Source organism: Lissotriton helveticus, chromosome 11, assembly GCF_964261635.1.
Source record: "Lissotriton helveticus chromosome 11, aLisHel1.1, whole genome shotgun sequence".
In the NCBI taxonomy this organism is placed as follows: domain Eukaryota; kingdom Metazoa; phylum Chordata; class Amphibia; order Caudata; family Salamandridae; genus Lissotriton; species Lissotriton helveticus.
In genome coordinates, this window is record NC_136072.1 from 727,845,378 (window position 1) to 727,871,267 (window position 25,890).

Below are 25,890 nucleotides of genomic sequence, written 5' to 3' on the forward strand. Positions count from 1 at the left end.
GTGTTGCATGGCTAAACACTTATAAGGTCCCAAAGGCGAGACCTATTGACTATGCCAATACTTGTTTTTCATGCAATTTTATGTGCTTCTAGACATCTAGGTGAGGATTGGTTCTGGGTGAGAGTTCATGGTGGGGCACAAGTGAGAGCTCTGGCCGATGAGCTGAAGATAATGATCAGTGGGTCATAGAACTGTTCGGACTTCATACACATATAATCCTTCACCTCTTTGCAGAGAACACAGAGTGATGGTTGTATACATATTGATTGCAATTGTGATTTTATGGATAAGTGTCAGAAGGAGGTACACAGCTGTCATAATATTGACAGCGCAATAGGGAAATAAAATGCAGTGCTCAAGGTTGAGTGGAGTGTTAATACTGCTAACATGTATTGGCAAATCCAAAAGATCAGGCTTTGTTTTTAAGCATATGTCTTTTCTTGTATTGTATGTCTGGATGTAATAACATAAAACTCACAGAGAGACTCCCAAATAGTGACCAGATGCCATGCTTTGTAAATCACGAGATTTTAGTTTTCATGTTTTAAGCATCTCCCTTAATTACATAGGCCACTCCCCTTAGAAAGTATTCCTAGTTACACTTCTTTGCCAATTACATTTTTAGAGTCCCCACCCACCTTTTTCATCCCACTCAAAGCACTGGCTGCCTTGAGAAAATGACCAGATTTATCCTTTCTTAAAGCACAGCAATGGAGCTTCATGCCCCTCTCAGGCATTGGGAATGAAGGAAAACGGTCCTAAGACTAAGTACAAAAATTATCACACAACTATTCAATTACATTAGTTTAAATCAAATTAAAGAAGCAGAGCTATTCAATGCAAAAGAATTTAATTCAAATTTTGCATATATATCCTTCTCAATGGATTACAACTTATGTGACATTAGACACATTTGTAAACATGTTTGTGCCCACAAACACAACAGGGAGGGGTGAGGTGAAAGGAGTGCTAGGAAAAGGGTAAACGTGATCTGAGTCATTCAGTGACAAATCTTATTTACAATCAAAACAATACATATAGGTGGTCCCTTGAGACAAAGGCCACATTACAAGGCTCGTACAGAGTCCAAATTTGTTCAAGTAGAACGAGCCTAACTCCCTTGTAGCGATCAGTGTCTGTATGGGGACGGGAGTTGGTCACTGGTGTGTAGTTGTCTACGTTTCGACCCGAAAGAACAGTAGGAGTTTCTTCCTTACAATTGGGTCTTCATCAGGACAAAAGAAGTTGTGGGCGGGCAACCTCCTAGGGAAAATAAAAGAATTGTTTGAGTTTCTTCATTAGAGACCACTACATCCAGTTATATTTTCAATGGATGATGGGAATAACATTAAAATATGAACCCGTGTCGTCTGATAGTGTCTGATTTGCACACTATTACGTCTAAACCTACGTACACAAATAGTTCTCACCTATCGCCAAAGGCGAGCGAAGTTGGAACTACTTCAAGATGGATTATCTGATCCTAAATCCAATCCTTATTGGTCGTGACGTTGATAGTAAGAAAGTTTGTGCAGCGTACTTGGTAATGTCTAAAGAAAAAGGAAATTCGAACTTAGTAAAACCAGTTCATTCATATTGTTCCTAGACCACAGAAAGACTTGCGAAACATTGGGAACATTCACGCACACGTTGGAGAATAACGTCTTATTTTATTACCTAATAGCCTCTAAAAAGTCAGCTTTAGGGGACTTATGACAAATATTCTTTCTCAGTGAGTTTGGCACCCTACAAAAATAGATAAAAGGAAGTTGGTTACCATGTTGTGGGCGTGATTGTATTCTACCACAATACATTTAGACCACAGAAAGACTTCCAAATCATTGGGAGCGTTGAAACACATTTTTGAGAATGACATCTTGATGTATTACCTATTAGCCTCTAAGAAGTAAGCTTTAAGGAGACTTATGACAACATTTTCTTTCTCAATATGTTTGGCACCCTACAAGAATAAATAAACGAAAGTTGGTTACCATGTTATGGGCTTGGTTGTATTCTACCACAATACATATAGCGTGTCCATACCTCAAAGCGTTCTTGAAAGACCACTCCGGATTAATCTGGTAGTGCTAATGAGTTCAGCATCAAGTGAATGTTATATGTGAACTCTTATTTCGTATTCATATCCGCGTTAAGGATCCATGAAACCTTATTTGTAAAATGACAAGTAAAATCATACATCGATTAAGTCAGTCTACGTAATAGCTCCAAAAAGGATGGAAGGTATAATTGTTATTATTATCACACTGTTACATTACCGCTTTCTCTTAGCGGGGCTTCTAACAAGTAGGAAAAGTGAGGAGTCAAGCCTGAAAATCGGAAAGAAACATATTACCATTGAATATATGAACCAAAGTGCGCGATTTCAAACGATCCTCAAAGTTATTGAATCATACCGTCACCGGAGATTACTGTCAACGGTGAGAGACTTGATCTTGTGGTCTATTCACAGCTATCTGTGGGACAATAAATCGGACACCCACGTTTTAAAAAAGGTGTCATGAAATCACTCCAGCGATTCTATATACAAAAAACATCAACAAGGAGCTCGTGTTAAATACCTTGAGACGTCTTAAATTATTCCAATAGATCGTCAAGTATTCGTCGCATATATGGTTGTTCAAAGGTTGCTGTAGAGTATTAGGAGGAAACAAAACACGTTTTAAAAAAAGGGGTCTCATGTGTAGAGCGCGATTGATTTAGACGGAAGCTGGACTCGCAATAAATACCTTAGAACGCCATATGTCATCCGAAAGAAATTCTCGGGTGTTCCTCCCCCATGTAATTACTCCCGGACGCCAAACCTGAGCTACACTCACATCATCCGCCGTGGGCTTTTACTCAAAGTTAACTAGGTTACACCACTTCCTGGTTGTTCGATGGGTGGGCGGGACTACTACGTAAGAACAGAAGAGAGACTATCCTTGGTAAAAGAATCGTAGTTCAAAGGCCATTTAGTTTATTCGGACTACAAACTCCTCATAGATCGTAATGCCTGTTTCCAGGCATGGCCCCATAATTATATATGATTAATTATCGGTAACGCAAAATCCGTCCCTATGGGCATACAAGATGAACATTTATTTTCATAGTATTTTCCCAGTGTTCAGTGCATTGCCGACGCAGGTTGGTAAGAATACATCACAAAAAGTCAAAAATGTCACGTGTAAATTTAACATACATCCATATTATACAGAAAAGCGAACCGAGTGCACTTAACTCGCAGGTTAGTGAAAACTCATCACTTCAATGAACAACGCAAAAAGGTTTCAACATCAGTTCCTATATACACCCCGGAAAAAACGGGGGGGGTTCAATAGCAATGGGCTATGGCTGATCCCGTTATTGCATATCTGTTCAGATGTTGGTTTTGAAATTTAAACAGGTGCAAAAATACAAAGCGTCATACATTTAAATAACGTGATTCTGCTATTAGGCCCTTAATAAAACTGAAAGACATCCACCACCATTTTATCATATTGTACTATGTAGTTCACAATTGAAAATTACTTATTGGAGGAGTGCACCTATCACATAGGATAGTGAAGACTCTACCAGTTGTTGTATTAATAATGGAACGAAAATTTCCTTGAAACTTGCTCTGCAGCAAAAAAACTTTCTGTCAGTAAAATGCTGGAAGGTGACGAAGAAAGAGATGCTTTAGCAGCTCAACTTATAGCGGATGACACAAGTCTCCAAGATGAAGACCCGAATGCTATAATCATTCCGGTAAATGTAGGAAGAACTATAACTATTAAACTTATGGAAAACGGACTATCACCAAGAGGTGGGACAGTCATATTCGTGGTAGAGGCCCATGAATATCGGCAGACAGAGGTATTCTATTCATGGATAAATTTTCCAGCAGCACACGCTGTGACACAAGATTTCCACTATTACAAAATAGGGGAACCTCCGGATGAATACGCTCCTTTAGAGGACGTTGAAATCCCACTAACTTACCAAGAGCACCTGCTCTGGTTTAATGGCGCCCTAAAACATCAAAATCACATCACCAGGCTAGGTCCTCTAGGTAGACCAGGAGCCACGTGGCCGGTTCTAGCCAGCTACACACCACATCCGGACATTGAAAAGATGTCAAGTTAAGAACTCTTAGTTAAAATAAAAGAATTAACAAAGGCATATAGAGAATTAGTTCAATTGGCAATGGAGGATATAACATACCTCCAGAAATTGAAGGAAACAGATATAGCAGAACAACCTTTTGAACTTGCCAGATTCATAGAAAAATCCTACGAAGAACTAGGTAGAGATAGTTTGGGTGGGAAACCAGTAAAACCCCAACTACTTGAAAATCCTGAAAAAACATTCATTAAAAATAATCTAAACACTCCTAAAAAGAGTTGGGATGGAAATAAACAATCCACTCCCAGAGAAAAACGATTCCAGTTCAGAGGAAGGTCTCCTCAGCGGAGAGATAGATCTCCAGAACGAGGTGGCAAGTCTCCCCAAAGGGAGCCCTCTGAGAAAAGATGCAACCTTAGAGATAGGGAAAAATTAAGAAAACCTGACAGATATCAAGAGATTGATACACGTCCCTCTCAGGCATTGGGTGTGGTGCTTGGACACTTGAGGCACAGTGCATCAGCAACTAAACTCAGCTCTTACATTATGTGTTTCCTGCAGCAGCGTCGGTTTCCCTATATTGGAGTCCACTTGTGAATATGAGAAGTATCAGACATAGGATTAGCATGCCACTCCAGGCCTTTAAAGTCACCAGCATGGCACCTTCTCCACCCCCACTTCCCTTAGGCTCTGCATGGACTGTCACCCATCTGTCTCCTCAGAACAGCAGTGGGCACAGGGCCAGTTTTGTGGTGGATCCGAATCTAGTCTGAGAACAGTAGTACAAATAGGTACTTTTACTGACAGTTCATTAGCATCCCAGTTGTGAATTCTTATGATGCTTCATGTGTCATTCTGGAGTGCTGTAAAAAATGAATGTTCTGATAAATCAGGACACATGGGTATCACAATTGCTGGAATAACAGTTGCACATGTGACCTTAAAACTGGGACGTACATGTCAACAACATGCTATACATCATTCTGAGATAACTCACTGCTATTCTTTCTGTTGAGAGCTTTTCTTAGAGCCAGTAGTGGCCAGTCACATTGTCACATCAAAGACATTATGGTTGTCAGGGAATTTTCTGTTATTGGGGTATGATTCCTAAGTGCCCTTAAGACAACCATATGTTACTGGGAAATATCAGAATTCTTGATGAGATTCTATAACAGTGCCTCCCCATCAGATTTTTATCATGCTTCATTGTCTGTTAAGTATATGTGCATGCCCTTCAAAGTCAGTAACCCCTTTTTACAGGTCAGCATGTGGACAAGGGGAGCATCTCCAAGTGCATCAGCCCTAGACCTGGGCAGTGAACTCTGTTCTGTTCGTGGAGTTTTCGGAGTTTTCTGCACTCCGTGTTCCGCGGAGCTCACGTTGGCGAGTGCGAGCTGCAGCTCAGGTAGAATTTGTACCCGAGCAGCAGGAAAATCACGCAGATGGCAGTTCTCGTTGCACTACACCGCTTGCAGTTTTTTTTTACTTTGCTGAGTTCCGCATAGCAAAAATCCGCAAACTTCGCCCAGGCCTGATCAACACCAAGGTCACTTTCACACATCCATCTGCATATACATCCATCGGGGCCCACACACACGCTTATACACAAGTCCCATTCATACGGGCACACATCCATTCACATGCTTGCACTGCTGATGGGGTGTTGGAACTATTCTGTGAGGGGGAGAATCTTGTACTGCAGCTGCCTCTCTCATGTTTCAGAAGCATTAATAACACTTACTGTTGTGTTCTAATGGTGCATGGGGTGCATCTGACTGTGAATTCTAACCATGATTGTGAGAATTCAGAGGGTGTCCCCATCTTCTTTGACAACCTACAGAAAGGGACGCCACCTTCCTCATAGAAAAATAGTGGACATATCTTTGTATTCTGGTGTTATTAAAGGGCCAGGAGATGGTAAATAAATAGCAGTTTGTATAAAACCATCTATAGTCTTTTTCTTTAACAGAAAAAATATGCCTCGGTTTCATTACAACATAATTAGGAATGGTTTAGAAATCTCTAAATACTTTTGACATGTTTTCATATTATTGTTGCTGCTTTATGTTTGTATCTCAAACAATAAGAAATACTGGATTGTGATGATTTAAGTCAATTTTGTATCTTCATTGGAATGAAAATACTGGCCAGAAGAGTGGCGACAGTTTCAATCTTCTTTATGTAGCTTGGATGCTTAATGTACATCCACCAGGGCAATATATATACAATCTTAAATTTTATATTTGAAGTTTGTTTAAGACAGCTTAGGGTTAAAGCTTGTGTTATAGATATCCTTGTGTAATCTTTGCCCACAGTTGCTCCTTTCCTTTGACATCTACCTAAAGGCCCCTCATCATCTGCTGTGCATGGATTTGTGGTGGGGGTGTTGACATGGACTTGGTGTCTTTTATCCTCTCCCTGCTTCATCCTAGTTCCAACTAACCTTTCTTATGGTATCTCCCTTGTCAGTGTGTGAGCAGACAACTTCTGGGCCAATCAATCAGCGAAAAGCCATCCACATGGTTCAGTGTTTGCTAGGCTACCAGTGCACCCCACTCAATCCACACTTTTACATCTTTCTACAACAACAGTACACATCTAAATGTGTCCTCTCTCTGTCGCATATCTGTTCAAGTTATATTGATGAATAATATCATATCATCAATCTACATGTCCATGGTGAAAACGTTAGATTAAACCTACTAAATCCATAAACACTTAGATGGGTATCAAAGGAAAGGTAGCTCAAAACGTAACAGTCTTTTGAAGCTGAATAATGGACAACTGTATATACCGGCAGAACAAAACAAATGGCAATATCCTTCAGTATACAAATCCATTTATTTATTTATTTATTTAATTGCTTGTATCGCGCAGGAATCGACCAGAAGGTATCTCCGCGCTTTGCTCGCAAAAGTTCTGAAGTATGTTGTCTCTGTGGAAGCCACATGAAGAATTATGCCATCTGAAACAGGAGAGTTTTTAGGGTCTTCCTAAAACACAAGTGGTTGTCATTGTGTCTTAGGTCAGAAGGAAGTTTATTCCACATGGTAGGGCCAATAAATGATAGGGCACGTCCACCTTGTCTGACTTTTTTTACATTGGGGGTTTCCAGTAGGCGTTGATTGCTAGAACGTAATAAACGTTCAGGTTTATATATCTGAAATTTTTGTGCCAGATATTTGGGGCCTTGCCCATAAAGACATTTGTGTACTAAGCAACAGATTTTAAATGTGACACGTTGTCGTATGGGCAGCCAATGAAGATGACTTAACAAAGGTTTGGACGGGGTCCTTGCGGGAGCATTTAGAATTAATCTGGCTGCCGTATTTTGGACCACCTGCAAACGATTTAACGCCTCCTCGTTTGCTGATATGAGGAGGCCGTTGCAGTAGTCTAGGCGACTTATCACCAGTGCCTGTACAAGGGTATATAGCTATAATCTTCACATCTTTGAATTTGTGATACCATTTCTATATTTTTTATTACGAGGGAGTAAGAAAGAGGGATCACTGATTCCTTGCTGTGTAGATCACCACAATGTAGAAGGGTTTTATAGCCCAGGTGTTACTGGAGTTATAGGTATGTTCTGTAATTACATGCTGCTTGGTCTTCTGTAGCATTTTACCATTTTGCTGCTTTCACCTAGCCTACTGTCCCTGATCTGATTCCTGTCTTCTTCCAGGAGAGGCCTGCTGTTGGGCCTTGGACACTAAAAAGGCCGACTCTCACAGCCCGCCCTAAGCCTGGTCTGTTGATCTTAGGTATGGGCTTATGGTAGATTAGTCTCCTTAGCATCTATGCTCTACATTGCTGTGAAGAGGAACTGGACTGCAGTGGATTAAATAGTCCAGACTGTCTCACTGAGGGCCCACGCTGACTGGTTTTACTTTTGCAAGTACCTGAATGCTAAAACCCCTAGCTCTGCCCATTACCAAAATCTAGTGGTCTCATCCCACCCTATTCTTTTTAGTTGGGCATATCTCGTTGCTTGTTGGAAAATCTGCAGGTGAAAAAGACTCCAGGGGAGAAGACTGCCAGGAAGGTACAATAGACTTCAGGAGGAAGTGACTGTCAAACTGTTTCAAGAGACTTTTGTGCATGAAAATTGCCAAGTGAGGTGCAAAAGACCACGGGGTAGGGGAAAATAATTTTGAAATGATGCAAGAAGCCATGAGGGAGAGGTCTTCCACGGGGTGCAAGAGAGGGGAAGACTGCTGGATAGGTCCAAGAGACCACATCAGGAGTAGACTACAAGTAATGTTAAAGAAACTGTGTGACAGAAAACTGGCAGAAAATTGCAAGAGGCTTCAGGGTGAGAAGACTGCCAGAGAGGTGCACAAGACTTTGTGGTGAGGAGGACTAACAGAGAAGTGCTAGAAACAGTAGGAGAGAAGACTACTGTAGGAAAGTGGGTTATCATGCAGCGAGGCTGTTAAGGCTTCACTATGTAATACTCTCACAATGCCCCAAAGATGGTCCTTGGATTGACAATAATAAATCCTTAGCTCAGTCTTGGTTGAGTGGCATAAGCTGTCAGGCTTTACTAAAGGAACATTAGTTAAGCATCATGACAGTCAGTTTCATTTTACCTGGCTCGAGAAGCCTTGGTGCAGAGTTTTCCTGGCTGTCCATGGTGCTGAGGTAGGAGCCTTGGGAGAGCTGATTTACTGCTTACACTGTGCTGGTGAAGAAACGGGTACAGAAAGTCGACAACGCAGCCACTGCTGATGTCGGATTAAGGTTTTGCAGTGTTCCCTCGAGTTGCAGTGTTGAGTAAAGGTGGCGGTTGCTAGACTGGCCACCAACAAGCCTTGGCACTGGTAAGGTCATCAAGAAGTTGTTTCGAGGTCCAGGGGAAAAGTGTAGCCCCCTGAAATTTGCTGGAGGTCAGGACTAAGTTTACCTCAATGCAGTGAGCCATCTACATTTTGGCTATCGTTCAGAGTACCTGATGGACACCGATTCTTTGGTTCCTGTGGACTGCAGAAGACTTTTGCCACTAGTCCAGGGGAATCTGGAGTTGCCTTTGGCCCTCAAAAGGGTCCCTCTGTCTGGGTGAGCTGGTCTTCGGTCCGGGACGCGTCTCAGTCTTGCAGTTCCAGGAAGGTTACCACAGGTGTAGGGTATCACACCTTTTGTTTGTGCAGCTCCTGTTGTCACAGACCCAGAACTCTTCTTTGTCCGTTGTTGCAAGTCAGATCATAACTGACTAAGGAAAGACTGGGGCATCCCGGTGGGCAACCTCTAGGGTGGCCACCAGGGGGAATGTCACATCACCTCTGGCATGAGAATCATGTCAAAGTTAAGGAGGAAAATTGTTTGATACCAAATGTGACCTATTTCGGCGGTACTATAATGGAGCTGGCAACATTGGAAGTGCCCAGGTGCCAATCTATGTTATCCTAAGGACTGCTGATCACTTATAGAAGACTTTAAGGGAAAAGGCTACTATAAGGATTAGCTTGCACTTATATTCCTCACCTTTAATATAATGCACCCTAGGCTTAGGAGGCGTTCCTTAAAAGTGACTGACGTATAGTAAAAGTAGAACTTTGACCTTGCCACACAAAGTGAGGGCAAAGTTGAGTTTGAGCAGTGTGCACTACTTCTGCAGTTTATAATGGCAGAACTGCTGCCATCTGTTTACTTGGGTCACTCAGGGTGGCACAAACAGTGCTTCAGGTCCCTGGTGACCCCTTTAACTCCCATGCCTGAGGTACCACTGGTACCATTTACCAGAGACTTATAAGGAGATTAAAGTCCTTGCCAATTGGGGATACCAATTCACATGTATCAGTTGTTGGAAGAGAGCACTGTTACTGGGGCCTGGCCAGCAGGACCCAGTGCACTTTCCGAGTCATAACCTTCAGCAGTGGAGCAAACAGTGTATGTGGGAGGGGGTGGCCACACAAAAGGAGCAGTCTTCTACCACTGCTAGACCATTGTAGGAGACCCCAGAGGGAGAAAAATACAAAAGACCGTAAGTGGAGAAAATTGCCAGAGAGGTACAAGAGACTGCAGGGTAGTAAATGCTACTTTTGAGGTGCAAGAGACCAAGGGAGAGAAGAGTGCTAGAGAGCAGGGGGAACAGCCATTACAACGCAACTTTTACTACCTGTTGCTTTTACATCGCATGCGCCACAATGCCTGCGATGTTACAACGCGTAGTAAAAGCTATGCATACTTATTTATTTTATTTTATATATTTCATATCATTACATCGCATGCGCTTCTACAGCGCATGCAATGTAATGGCTATCCACGTCGTTGTGAGGAAACTGAGGCTGTTTCCTCACAATGACGTGCGCCTCTGACAACGCAGGCAGCAGGAACCGGGAGCAGAGACGGTGACGCTGGAACCACAAGGAAAGAGGTAAGGCTGACTGTGTTTGGGGTGGGGGTAGTTGTTTAGGGTAGAGTAGTGTAGTAGTGTTTTAGAGTTTAGGGTAGTGTAGGGGTGGGAGTAGTGTGGGTAGTGTTGTAGTGTAGTAGTGTTTTAGGGTTTAGGATAGTGTAGGGGTGGAAGTAGTGTGGGTAGTGTTGTAGTGTAGTAGTGTTTTAGCGTTTAGGGTAGTGTAGGGGTGGGAGTAGTGTGGGTAGAGTTGTAGTGTAGTAGTGTTTTAGGGTTTAGGGTAGTGTAGGGGTGGGAGTAGTGTGGGTAGTGTTGTAATGTAGTAGAGTTTTAGGGTTTAGGGTAGTGTTGGGGTGGGAGTAGTGTGGGTAGTGTTTGTAGTGTAGTAGTGTTTTAGTGTTTTAGGGTTTAGTGTAGGGTTGGAGTAGTGTGAGTAGTGTTGTAGTGTAGTAGTGTTTTAGGGTTTAGGCTAGTGTAGGGGTTGGAGGAGTGTGGGTAGTGTTGTAGTGTAGTAGTGTCTTAGGGTTTAGGGTTGTGGAGGGGTGGGAGTAGTGTGGGTAGTGTTGTGTAGTAGTGTTTTAGGGTTTAGGGGTAGTGTAGGGATGGGAGTAGTGTGTTGGGCAGGGGTAGGGTAGAGTCACTTACCATGCAAACTTTAACCATGAGTATAGCTTTACCATGCATGCCTTTGCGTTGTAATGGCATGCGTGGTAAAGGCATACTCGTGGTAAAAGTATGTGATGTAATGGCATGTCATTGTCATTGACATGGCGTAGTAATACCCGCGTTGCAATATCACGGGTGGTATTCTTATGCAATGTAATGACATACATCCGAGATCAGTGTAAGGCAAATTGGGGGGGAGAAGAAGCAGCAGGGGCATCAGTGGAGAAGTCTTTCAGAGAGTGCAAGAGACTGAAAGGAGAGAAGACACCCAAAGAGGTACAAGAGACAGAAGGGAAGGTGGCTTCCAGAAAGGTTGAAGAGACCACTGCCAGAGAAGTGCAAGAGACCACAGAAGAGAAGGCAGCCAGACAGGTGGAAGATACTGCAGGGGGACACAACTGGCACAGAGGTGCAAGAGACAGTAGGGGAGAAGACTGACAGTGAGGAGCACATGGCTGAAAGGAGAGGAGGCTGCCATAGAGTTGCAATCAAAAATAGGGTAGAAACTGTCAGAGAAGTGCAGGGAAGAGCACAGGCGAAGACTGCCATGGAGGTGCTAGAAACCCAATGGAGAGAAGGCTGCCAGAGTCGTGCAAGAGACTTCAGAGGGAGTAGACTGGCAAAGAGTTCAATAGACTATGTGGGTAGAAGCCTACCAGAATGGTACAAGAGACAATGGAGGTAAGAATGCCAGAAAGGTGCAAGTGAAAGCAGGGGCCAGAAAGGTGCAAGTGAAAGCAAGGTGCAAGAGACCGTGGAGCTACAGAAGACTGCACGAAAGGTCCAAGAGACATCAGGGGAGGAGATTTACATGAAATACAAGAGACTGTGAAGTGAGAAGACTGCCAGAAAGTGCAAGAGACAGCATTGGAGAGTACTTACAGAGAAATGCACAAGGTTGCAGGGGTAGAAACTGCCAGACAGGTACACAAGACTGTGGCATGAGAAGGCTGGGAAACATCCGGAACTATGCGGCCAAAGCCACGAGTTCCGGAAGCCCACAAGACTAACCATGCTTGCCCGAACAATGAATTTGCCTTAACAATGCATATACATGATTAAGGCAAATGCACTCTCGTCTTTGGGATGGGTGAGGACTTGAAAGTGGAGTGTTTGGAAGTGAGCACCGGCAGGTAAGTGAGGCTGGGGTTGGGTTGGGGGTCGCTTTCAGGGTTGGGGGTTTTTGGGTAGTATTCAGGGATAGGAAGTTGGGGTAGTTTTCAGGAGTGGTGGGTGTTCAGGACAGTTTTTTTGGGGTGGGGTTTAAGGGTAGTTTTCAGGGGTGGGGGTTTGGGTAGTTTTCAGGGGTCGGGTGTCGGGGTAGTGTTCAGGGGAGGTGGAGGTTTGAGGTAGTTTTCAGGGGTAGTGGGTGTTCGGGTAGTTTTCAGGGGTGAAGGGTTTGGGTAGTTTTCAGGGTTGGGGGTTGGGGTTAGTTTTCAGGGGTGATGGGGATCTGGGGTAGTTTTCAGGGGTGGTGGGGATCTGGGGTAGTTTTCAGGGGGTGGTGGGGATTCGGGGTAGTTTTCAGGTGTGGGGGTTTATGGTAGTTTTTAGAGTCATTTTTATGGCACAGGGGGTCGGGTCGTTTTTAGGGTTTAGGGAAAGGCGGGTTGTTTTTAGGGCTCTGGGGGCTCGGGTAGTTTTTAGGCATTAAGGGAGGGTGGAGTCGTTTTTAGGGCTCTAGGGGGCAGTCAGGGTAATTATTAGGGCTTATGGGAGGGCATTAGTATTTAGGACTGGAGGCTGGAAAGTTTTTAGGGCTCGGGAGGGGGTTGGTTTTCAGGAGGGAGGGGGTAGTTTTAGGCTTTAGGGCGGGTGCAGGGGTCGGCGGTTAAAGTCTTAAGCATAGAAATGTGTTTACTATACATGCTTTGACAACGCATAAATCGTTGTAAAGGCATGTGTGGTAAAGTCATAAATTGTGGTTAAGACTTGCGTTATACAGACTGCGGGAACCGGCATGCATGGTAAACGCAAGCCTGGTTCCATCATACAACCGAGAAGGCTGCCAGATAGGTGCAAGAGACTGGAAGGGGAGAAGGCTGCCAAAGATCTGCAAGAGTCCGTGGGTGAAAAAGACTGCCAGTAAGATGCAAGAGACAGGCGGCATGAAGAAGACTGCCAGAGACTGTGGGGGGAGAAACTTGCCAAAGAGGTGCAGAAGGCCGCAGGGTGAGAAGACTACCAGCAAGGTGCAAGAAAGCCTGTAGAAGACTACCAGAGAGGTGCAACAGACAGCAGGGCGAGATTATTTCCAAAACAGGTACTAGAGACTGCAGGGGGAAGAGATCGCAAAAGGCTCCAGGGAGTGGAGACTGTGAGAGAGGTGTAGGGCACCACTGGGGACAAAGGACTGCGAGAAAAAAGCAAAAAACAGAAGAGACGAAAACTGTCAGACAGGTTTAACAGACCAAAGGGGATGTGCACTGCTAAAGAAGTGCAAGAGACTGCAGGGGGAAAAGACTGGTGGAGAAGTCTAAGAGATGGTAGGAGGTTAATACAGGCTGAGGAGTGCATTTGAGGACGGGGTAAGAAGTTGTGTATGCATGTTAATTTGTAAACTCACTCTGGCATGCAGTTCTTGTGTTAATATGTGTGGGTATTCAGCACTTATTAGGTATCAACCTATGTACACTTTAGGTAGCAGTAAGTACAGGGCGTCTCTTCAGTGGGTGTGTTTAAGGTGTGACACCCCCCAAATAAATATATTATTTGGGAATTAGTTGGGTACAGGAGCTTTCAGTCAGGTATGGCAAGGCATCTGTCTGATTTTACCTATGATTTATAAATACTCAGAAAAAAACACACACATACTCCTCTGTTTTGAAGGTCTAAAAACATGGGTATTTTACAAAATATTGTGTTTTAAGTACCCCTCACAATCCGCACTCCTTTCCCTTTCCATTGGTCGTTAAGCTCCCCTCATGTCCTGCTTCTCACATAATAGTTAACATGATATGCCAGTCTGATTATTGGACAATATAAAGCTCACACCTCCCCAGTCTTACTGACCAAGCTACACCTCTGCCCTGAGTACATAAGGCTGTGATAAGAGAGGTTTTAAGGTAAATCATTTATCTAGAATGGAGAATTGGGCGTCCGGTGGTAGCATGTCAAGCTGCAGATTCATGTTCTTTCCTACATAATGCAATCGTCAAATATAACGTATTTATTGTGTAGAGATTCACGTTCACTTCTGCCGTTTCTAAGTTTTGCACAGAACAAATGGTATTAGTGCCCAATTTTAGGAAGAATGGAATGCTGTGTTTGTCTCTCTTGTAATTCCGCCCCGCGGCGGTGAAATCACTGTAGAAATCAGTTGAGAGCGTTAATTTAGCCAGCTATTCTACCAGCAACAAAAACACAGGAATTAATTTGTGATTGATGCCAGTTGAAAAACAGGGCCTTCCGAGGTTAGTGCCTCAATAGTACCAAGTAGTATTTTCTTTCTAGATTTACATTTGCAACTCTAATATGTCATTCATCTGACAATGTCATTTTGGTTAGGCACTCAATGTTGTTAGCCTAGTTCTCAGCTCCTCCCTTTTGTGCAAGGTACTACGGGGCAGATTTACAAGCCCCTTGCACCACTTTTGCGTCGCTTTTCCCATGTTAAAAATTACGCAAAAGTGGCGCAAGGGGCTTGTAAATCTGCCCCTACGTAGTTTAAATTTCCAGTAAAGAACTAGCCTAGAAAAGTAATCACAATGTTAGATTGTGAAACTACAATTATTTTTTTTCACAGCTATTCAACATTTCTTTATCAACGACACTAATTGCTCACAACTTTTGAGACATGCCTATATATTTGCAACCTCCAGGCACTTTTCTAGCATTAGACGTTTTTCTTAAATGAATCAGTAATTTTGCAGGTCAGTAACCTGGGTTTGGAAACCTTTCACGATAACATACAACAGACACACACTGAGAAAAACATTGATCAATAAATCATATGTGCTTTTGTGCAAACAGCAAATATGAAGTGCTCAGACTCCAAGGGCCTGGTGTTCCTTATGTGTTATCAAATTGCATGTCTTTTGTTAACAAAGGGGCATATTCACAAGGATTTATCTTCGAATTATCCCCACTTCAACGCATCAAAAGTGGTGATAGAATTAACACCCCATTCACAAGCTGGTTCAAACTGCAGACAGCACCAGTATTCCCGCGAAAACTGCCCCCGAATTTATCTCCATGGTGGACACCACCAATTAACACTAATGAGATGCAGAGTAGGTGTTCCCGTACAAAAACACATGAGAAAACCACAACACCACATTCACAACGAACTGCCAGATCTTCAATGCGAACCAAAAACAGGCGATAACTCGCGGTAGCACCAGGGATTTTACACCTGACTTTTGCTGGGGTTAAGCAGGACGACTACCTGCAGCATGGAATCCCTTTTGATGCTTTGATTTAAAATTGCATTGAATATGGTGTGTTAAAAATTAAATAATTGATGCCAAATCCAACAGTGATAATGGTGATATGTTGTTGCATATTGCACAATGGATGTTTGGAATATTGATTCACTACTCTGACCATTTTTTGCAAACGTACCGTACTCTTGACCCAGGTTGTGTAGTTTTTACTTGGGTCCTACCCCGTAAAAACCTACCACATGCCAGTCTCACAGTGACACCTGGCTTCCAGCATGGGCAGTGTTGGGCCAGGAGATAAAAGTAGTGATGATGGGACTTCTCAGCCGATAACTGGCCATTCACAACGTATCGCCGTCTAACGCAGGATTCTAATTCACCATCGCAATGATTAGTACGTGGTTTTTGACACCCCTTCCCTGTTACTATCGCCATGTACCACAGGCTTGAAAAGAGCCTGCTAACATGGGATATTAATCAGGGTTAGGCAGCGTTAACTTTTCTTGCGATGACTGACGATGGCGATAGTTATCACCCGTCTTTGTGAATATACCCCAAAGTGTTTGCCAAATTCCCTCATTATAGAACATTGGTAATCCAATTCTAGGATTTTTTGGTTACAAATCGGTGGATTCTGGGGCCTGCAGTTCTCATGCGCTTCATTTGAACCACCTAAATAACACACCAGATACCAATTATTTGTAAAGGGAAAGACCCAAACTGGATGATTGTTAGCAATAAGGCAATCCTAACTTTTTTAAATTGCATTCAGTAGGTTTGGCTTGAAACAAAAAAAGGAGGTGTATGACTGTGTTTTTGCACGGGCATCATATTGAGAACTCCGCTCCATATTCAGGGGTGTCATGGATCCACCATTTTAACTGCTTGGGCAGAGCCAGGTGCCAACGGGAGTTCTGTGTAACATGAAATATTTTAATCCTTGTTTATAGGTCCTGTGTCTGTGATTAAAGACTATCATGCAAGAGGATAGTATGATGGAACCGTGGTAATAAATGGAACAATTGAGCAGGAAATAAAGGGAGATATAAAAGGTGGATGGGTGGAGCAGAAGAAAGGAGAATGGATGGACAGGGAAGTGGGTGGATAGGGAGAGAAGGGTGGAGTGAAGAATGGCAGGACGATGGATGGAGAAAAGGACGGATGGATATCAAGGATAGTGGATGGATGGAGAGGCGGATGAAAGGATAGCTAGAAGGGTGAAAAAGAGGAAAAAAGGAATCTGGATAGATTGATAGATGGAGAGAAGGCAGGATGGATAGATCGAGAAAGGAAGGAAGAAAAAATACAGAAAGAACGATGGAAAGAATGAAGGAAGGATAAATGGTAAAAAAAGAAAGGAAGGGTGAATAGATGGTATAGGAATGAATGGAAAAAGATGGATGGATGGATGAATTGATGGATGAAAAACAAAGGATAAAGAAATGTAGGGAATGAAGGAAGGACTACAACTGAAAGAAGGTTAGGGCCATGATGGAAGAAAATTTCAGAAATTAAAAATTTCCCAGGGGAGCAATCCCCTAATCAACTGTGACCTCACTTGCTCGCTTAGCACCATTTGAGATATTGGTCAAAATGCTCCTAAACATTTTTTATTTTTTTTATTTTTATATAGCGTAAACAAGGCCTGAAGGTATCAGAGCGCTTTACATGAGCACCAGTTGTGTTACAGATGGACCATTATGCCTCTGTCCTCCCAAAGGCCTAATGACCTAGAGAAATTAGTGCCACCACTGCCCCCGATCTCCCCTTCCAATTTCTTTTTCAGCTGTGGGCACCCAAGTAAATGTATGTTGCATGTGGAGTTTGACATTGGGTACTCTGGCCTGCCCTGGTGTCCCTTTAAACAGTTTTACATAACTTCTGCATGCTGTCCTGATTCCTCTCACTGTAACCCCATCCCTATTATTTCTACATCCTCCTTTCTCCTGCCCACATTGCCTTACATGGCCTCTGCCTCTCTCCATGCTAGACAATCATCTGAGAATAGTTACCTCAAGGCATTATACTCTATCCAGTCTGATGCTAATTTTAGGAGGGGGCAGGGGGCATTAATCCAGCCACCAAGCCCCTTCGTTTAGTCTATCAGGCCCCCCTTAAACTTGTGGTCCTTTTTTTCATCTCATCCGAACCCTCGCCTTCTTTCCATCTCGAGAGCTTTGAGGCGGGCTTGGAGTGTCATAACTTGCTGCAGCAGTTTTCAGTAGGATTCTGTTTCTGGGTGGTAATTTGTCATTGACAAAGCTCGCATGCTGGCAGGCACTTCATCTGTTATTCAGACTCGTGATCTGGAACTGCTGTACTTTTTTGTTAACTTCTAAAGGTCAGGAAGTCCCTCAAGAATCCCATCTCTTGAGGGACTTGAGTTTATATCTCGCTGACCAGCGCTGAGACAGCACAGCCTCCTTACATGAAGCAGGTGTTCAGCAGGGTGGCTTAATGTTATGTTTTTTCACTTGTTACAATGCTCACTCGTGCAGCATTCTGGTAGAAATTATTCATCTCAGTAAATGCAGAGCAATAACATAAATGCAATAAGTTGTACGTCGCGTCTGTTGTTACAGGTTGGAACAGGGTATGTTTCTTACGGTGATTGGTTATGGGTTTGACTGGTTTAAAATATGCCTCCATGGTTTGTATGGTGTATATGTCTGTTGAGGGATTGATGTGTATCTTACTGTTAGATTTTTACTTATGTCTCACTGGTTGGCTTAATGTGTGCCTCTCTATTTGCTTTGGTAGCTTTAGGTACTTTGATATGTCTCTCTCTTTCGTTTGATGTATATGTCACTAGTTGATTTACCTTATTTGTCAGTGGTTGGTTTGATACACTTACTTCTGGTTGGCTTGAAGTGTGTCCCTGATTCTCTGTTTGGTTTAATGAAGGACTCACTGGCTGGTTAGTGTCACGAAATTGTTTCGTGTTTGTTGGTGATGCATATCTCGATGAGTGGTTTGATAGTTACCTCACTTTTTATTAACATGCTCACCTAGAATGCTGACTTTATGACTATATTTTTATTCAACCTATTTCTAACTCGTTTTCTTATCTTTTTTATTGAATATTGCTTTGAGAATGACCAACATCTCTGAATCAATCAATCAATCATAGCATTTGTAAAGCGCACTACATACCGGTGAGGGTCTCAAGACGCTAGGGGGGGGGAGCTGCTACTGTTCGAAGAGCCAGGTCTTGAGGAGTCTCCTGAAGGTTAGAAGGTCTTCAGTTTGTTGTAGGCAAATGAGGAGGGTGTTCCATGTCTTGGCGGTGAGGTGGGAGAATGATCTGCCGCCGGTGGTCACTCTTCAGATGCGGGGAACGATGGTGAGGGCGTGGTCTGTGGAGCGGAGCTGGCAGGCGGGGGTGTAGAGGCCGAGTCGTCTGTTGAGGTACGCTGGTCTGGTGTCGTGGAGTGCCTTGTGTGGGTGGGTGAGGAGCTTGAAGGTTATCCTCTTGTTGATGGGGACCCAGTGCAGGTCTTTCAAGTTGGGTGTGATGTGGCTGCGGCGGGGGATGTCGAGGATCAGTCATGGGGATGCGTTCTGGATGCGTTGGAGTCGTGTCAGGAGTTTGGCCGGGGCTCCTGCGTAGAGTGCATTGCCGTAGTCCAGTCTACTGCTGACGAGGGCTTGGGTGACCGTCCTTCCAGTTTAGGTGGGGATCCACTTGAAGATCCTGCGACGCATGCGGAGGGTGTTGAAGCAGGAGGAGGAGACAGCATTGACCTGCTTTGTCATGGAGAGTGTGGGGTCGAGGATGACCCCTAGGTTCCGTGCGTGGTTGGTGGGTGTAGAGGGTGCTTCTAGTGCTGTTGGCCACCAGGAGTCGTCCCAGGCCGAGGGGGTGGAGCCGAAGATGAGGATCTCCGTCTTTTCCGAGTTCAGCTTCAGTCGGCTGTCCCTCATCCAGTCGGCGACAGCCTTCATTCCTTCGTGGAGGTTGGTTTTGGGGGTGTGGAGTTCCTTGGTGAGAGAGAGGATCAGCTGGGTGTCGTCGGTGTAGGAGATGATGTTTAGGTCATGCTGGTAGGCGACGTGGGTGTGTGGTGCCATGTAGATGTTGAACAGCGTTGGGCTGAGAGATGAGCCTTGGGGTACGCCGTAGATGATCTCGGTGGTTTTGGAGCGGAAGGGGGGGAGGCGGACGCTCCGGGTTCTCATGGAGAAGAAGGCGGTGGTCCAGTCCAGGGCCTTCTCTTGGATTCCGTCATGGAGGCGTGCTCTTAGTGTGCGGTGGCAAACTGTGTCGAAAGTGGCTGACAGGTCCAGGGGGATGAAGGCCGCGGTGTCTCCATTGTCAGCATGATCCTGATGTCGTCGGTGGCAGCGATGAGGGCAGTTTCGGTGCTGTGGTTGCTGCGGAACCTGGACTGGGATGGGTCCAGGATGTTGTTCTCTTCGAGGAAGCTGGTTAGTTGTTTGTTGACAGCCTTTTCAATGACCTTCGCCGGGAATGGGAGATGGGAGTTGGGTCGGAAGTTCTTGAGGTCCTTGGGGTCCACCTTGGGTTTCTTTAGTAGGGCGTTGATCTCTGCGTGCTTACAGCTCCCCGGAAAGGTCGCTGTCTCGAAGGAGATGTTTATGGTTTTCCAGAGGTGGGGTGCGATGGTGCTGCTGGCTTTGTTGAAGATGTGGTGTGGGCAGGGGGCTTCCGGAGATCCGGAGTGGACGGTGTTCATGATCTTGATGGTGTCGTCGTTGATGTTGGTCCAGGCGAGCAGGGGGTTGGTGCGGGTGGTGGTCGTGGGAGCGGGGGTGTTGGATGTTGCCGAGGTGGTGATGATGTCGAAGCTGTCGTGGATGTCTGCGATCTTGCGATGGAAGAAGGTGGCCAGCGAGTCGCACAGGTCTTATGATGGTGGGATGTCATTGGTGTTGGAGCTGGGGTTGGAGAGTTCCTTCACTATGCTAAAGAGCTCTTTGCTGTTGTGTGCGTTGTTGTCTAGGCGGTCTCTGAAGGCTGACCTTTTGGTGGATCTGATGAGTTGGTGGTGTTGGCGGGTGGCCTTCCTGTGGGCTGTGTAGCTTTCCTGTGTTTTTTCGCGGGTCCAGTTTTTCTCTAGTTTTTGGCAGGCTCGCTTGGAGGCCTGGAGGTCTTCGGTGAACCAGCTGGCTCTCTTGCTGGTGTGGGTGTTGGCAGGCTTCTTGAGTGGGGTGAGGGTGTTGGCACAGTCGTTGATCCATTGTCTGAGGCTGCGGTCTGTGGTGTCGGGGTCGGTCGGGTCTGCGGGTGGGCTCTGGGCAAGGGCGGCGGTTAGCTGGTCCTCGGTGATCTTGCCCCAGCTGCGGCGAGGCATCTGCTGGGTGTGGTGGTGTATGGTGGGTTTCCGGAAGGTGAAGTGGATGCAGCGGTGGTCGGTCCAGTGGAATACGGTGGTGCGGTCGAAGAAGACGTGGGTGCTCGCCGAGAAGATGGGGTCAAGCATGTGGCTGGCGGAGTGTGTTGTTGCTGTGATGAGTTGTCCGAGGTTGCCGAGGTTGTCGATCAGGGTGGAGGAGTTTGTGTTGTTGTTGTTCTCGAGGTGGAAGTTCAGGTCCCTGAGGAGGATGTAGTCCATAGAGACGAGGGCATGTGTGCTGACCAGGTCGGTGATGGAGTCGCTGAACTGCGGTCAGGGTCCGGGGCGTCTGTAGATGAGGGTGCCTCTGAGGGTGGTGTTCGGGTTGCTGTGGATCTGGAAGTGCAGGTGTTCAGCGGAGCTGAGTGTGTCATCGGTGTTTGTCGAGACTTTGAGAGTGTACCTGTGGACGATGGTGATTCCTCCTCCTGTCCCGTTGGTGCAGTCCTTGCGGGTCATCTTGTAGCCTTCAGGAATGGCTATGGCGATGTCAGGTGCCGAGGAGGGGGCCAGCCAGGTCTCCGTCAGGAAGGCGACGTCTGGAGCGTTGGTGTCGAGTAGGTCCAAGAGTTTGACAGCGTGTTTTCAGGTGGACCGGGTGTTGAGCAGGATGCATCTGAGGAAGGTGGGTTCTTCTGTGGGTGGGTTGGCGGGCCGGATGCTGGTGAAGTTGCAGTTCCGGCAGGAGAAGGGTCTTTGGTTGCGTTTCGGGATGGCCAGGCAGCAGGTGTGTGATTGACCGGTGTTGAGTGTATGGAGGGTGCTGGAGCCGTAGCGGAGGCGGGCATCGTGGCATTCGAGGGGGCCAGGGATCCTGGTGCGGGGCGTGGTCCAAGCACGGACGGGCAAAGACGGGCTTGCCTTTGGCGCGCCTTCTGCACGCCAGCAGCGGGTCCGCTGCGCAGCCTCCATATAAGGGGTTAAGGGAGGGAGGAGCAGCTGGGAGGTGGGGGCGGGGCGGCGAATGGGCGCTAAGGAGGCGGGCCGTAGGGGATGGCAGCGGCAGGAAAAGAAACGGCGAGAGCGGGCACAGCGGATCACAGAACACAGGGGGAGAAAAAACAAAGAATTAATTAAGTTAGAACAATGGTACTGGGGAGGCAATAACAGCGGTGGAAAAACAGCAGAGGTGTAAATGTAAATGTAAATTGATACTTGTATAGCGCACTACTCACCCGCAAGGGTCTCAAGGCGCTTGTACGAATACCGCTGTGGAACCCATCCTGGCTTTCCCTGTGAGGTGTCCACTCCTGGGCACCCCCAAGGTGGAGGCCAGGCATCCTTAGCGTTGTGGGGGCCGTTGTGGAGATTAAGCAAGCTATTGCCCAGAGTTGCAGAGTGGGACTCCATGATTGGAATAGGCACTGAGGCGAGAATTATCATGTCCATGGAATTTTGAGCCCAAGACCCGCCGAGGCGGGAAATTGAACCCTGGTCCCGGGTTAGACCTCTGCATCAGGGTCTGCCGCTCTAACCATTGAGCCACACTTCTCCACAGAGGAGCAGCAGTGAGCGAAGTGGGGAGCGGCCTACCCTAAACCAGGGTCAAGGCACTGAAGGCACTTCTTCACTCTTAATCTGAAATCCTTTTGTTTGGGGAGTTTAAATTGGATATCTGAAGATGCATGGGGTCATTAAGGTTAGGGGTGTACTTGGGAAAGGAGGAGCAACTTTAGGCTCGGCTGGTGGAAACCTTGCATCCCCCCTCTCCAAATAAGGAGGGCAGTGCTTAATTTGATCCAGTGGTTTCCGATGCTAGGCACAGTACCTAATTGCCAGTACTGGGGCTTATGACATGGTGATGCTGTCTGGCTAATTTAGGTATGAGCACTGCAACAGCCGTTTATTGGTTCAATTTACATTTAAAATGACTAATACCTGCCTCACAAGCCATTCTAATACCTTTGGCAGCCTGGATAGGTAGAATTGCCACACTTGTATAAGTGAGATTGTTATTAGTTGTGTTGTTACTATCACTGACAGCATGGCATGGGCAATGTGTGGTTCAAGCTGTAGTGGCCTCCCGACGAGAGCCCCAGCACATGTTCTTTTACAAATTAAGCACTGGACTGGAGGGGAATCCACAAAGTTAGTGGAAGGGGCACCCACCTTTTTTGGAGGATGCTTTGTGTCCACCAGTCTTTACAAAATCTCCTTAATTCAGAATTTGTTTTTACAAATAAAGATCAGATGCACAAAATGGACTCATGTTCATGTGTTGTTTTTAAAAAAAAATAACAGTTGCATTATTTTTCTTTCAAAACTGAAACTAACCCATTTTAACTCTGACTCTGTGACCTCTACCAGAAACAGACCCATCTATCTACTGTCCTTTAATCGTGATGCAACAATAAAACAAAATCAAGGAGCCTCTATATTTGACCTACTCTGCCTGGAACTTGCACCGATTGCAGTGGAATGTAGGGTTTGCACCATCAAATGCTGTGCTGTCCTTTCGCCTCACCTACAGTACCCATGTGCAAATACCTTATTGCTAGAATGACCTGTACAGAAGCAGGAACTAAAAAGGAGTAAGAACATCCTCAGACAAACATATCATTTGGTATCTTAGGATAGTACGCAGTGGTACATAGATGCAGTCTTATTAGCTTAGGGATCATCCACCCAATGATTTCCTAAGAACTGTTGAGTGAATTTGAGGTAGATTTTCATGAGAGTGTGATTGAAGGCCAAAGGATACTGGTTTGTGAAGGTGGAGAGTGTAGGCACAGCAGAAGGTGAAATAGAGAAAGTCTTGTGTTGCCTGACATGTAACTGACTGTGACATGGCCATTTTGACATTCCCAGTGCACTGTCTGCTCAGAAAATATATGTTAGAATTTCTCCCATGAGTTTCTACTTTTTGGGAGGGGTTCCAAATGGCCGAGCCAATCACAGAGAGTGAACTTCTCAGCTATCTTCAGGAGGCAACTGAGTGAATGGCATTAGTCAATATTTTGAAAGAGCTGACCAGGCAGATGTGGTTAACAAGTCAAGTCAATTCAAGTCAAAAGGCTTTATTTCGATAAAAATATATCATAAAAGCTTCACATTAAAAGACACAATTTTAGTATAAAACATGAGATATTCTATTAACACCAATTTTTAAATACATTATTTGAAAAAGACATTTCAGACAATTAGTTAAAATCTAATTAAACATTTCATTTAAGCCTTTTGCTTCTGATTTGCCATGCCCATGCTAAGAATTTGGACAGGCCGCAAGTATACAGTGGCTGCGGGTCCAATGTTAAGATGCGCAACGCCTCATTGTGGGACCTAGTGCCTAACAACCGACACAATGGCTTAAGCCATCTATCTCTTGGGTGCGTGTACTCCGGACACTCAAACATAAAATGTGCTATAGTTTCTGGCCTAGTTAGGCAGATGGAGCAAAATACTACTGTCTGAGCCGGGGGTTTCCAGCGAGCTGTGAAGGCTCGCACAGGGAGAGCCCCAGCCCTGAATCTAAAGTAAAGGGCCCTATCAAATGGTTTAGAGATGATATCCAAATAAAGTTCGCGGATCGGTAGATCCTTAAACCTTAGGAAGTCATCCGCAAGCCTGCCCAGATCATGGTTGATGCTGGTTTGAAGCATAACCCAATTTCAGTACAGGCTCTTTAAAGTTGCTTTCGGGGGAGAAGACCTGCCATCCCATGCCTCACCTAAACCCAGATTACCGAGCAAGACTTTTAAGTCTTTTAACCATTTTATTTTGTGCCATCCGGGCAATGACATAACTTCTGATAGCCCTTTAGCGTATTTAGTCAATTCCGGTACTCGCCACAGCCGGGCCCATAAGAGCAACAGTCGTAGTTTTGCCAGATCGCTAATAGGGCGACAACCTAGGTCAAGGATGAGTGGTATCATTGGGGTGCTCTGCGGGAGTGACATAAGGGCCCTATAAAATTTATTTTCGGACCTCATTAGTTCGTTTATACTATTTGTACCCCATAATTCTGCCCCATAGAGAGCAGCGCTAACAGCCTTAGATTTATAGATGTCAATTGCTGGGGCTATTGGTCTTGTTGAGCAGGAGCGCTGCTCCTTGAGCAAAGCTCCAGCCACCCTCTTATGGGTTAGCAGCATTTTGCTAAGGTGAGGGGTCCACTGCGTGGTATGTGATATTCGTATACCCAAATAGTCGAACACAGTGACCCTTTCCAAGGGGACAAAATTCAGGGTAGGGACTCGGACAGGATTTTTTGGGGGATTCATCACTAGATATTTAGTTTTATCAGTGTTAATTACTAGGCCCGCTCCGAGCAGAAGAACTGGAAGTTGTTGAGGAGTTTTTGCAAGCCCATAGGAGATTTGGATAACAGAAGGGTATCGTCCACAAATAGGAGGGTAGGTATTCGATCACCCGCCAGGGATGGTTCATCTGAGGGATCTTTTAAAAGGTGCTCGACCACACCATTAACATACAACAAAAAAAGGGTGGGAGCAAGAACACATCCCTGGCGGACCCCTCTCTCTACCGGGATTCTGTTCGTTTTTTCACCCTCTGTGCTCTTATCTGGGCAAAATTGCCTTCGTGAAGCCTGACCAGCATGGAGAGAATATAAGAAGGTAATCCCATGTCGGCAAGTACTCCCCAAAGGGCCTCCCTGGGCACAAGGTCAAAGGCAGTCTTTAGGTCGATAAAAGCGAGATAAAGACTGCCCTTGCCTATGACCACCACCTTCCAATAGATTAGAATTAACCTGAACGCTTGCTCTATTGTGCCTGTTCCAGCCCTGAATCCCGCTTGGAGGTCGGAGAGAATTTCATTTTCTTCCATCCATTGTATTATTCTCTCCAACAACACCTTGCCAATAACCTTCTGGGTTGTGTCTAGGGGTCATCCCTCTTCCCCTTTTTAAAAATCGGCACTACCTCGGCCCCTTTCCAAGACTGGGGAATAGCAGCACCTTTGTCAATTGCAGTGAGCAAAGAGTGAATGAACTTCCCCCATTTCAACTTGTCCGAACGAAGCAGATCCCCTGGTATGCCATCTAGGCCAGGTGCTTTTTGGGGCACTA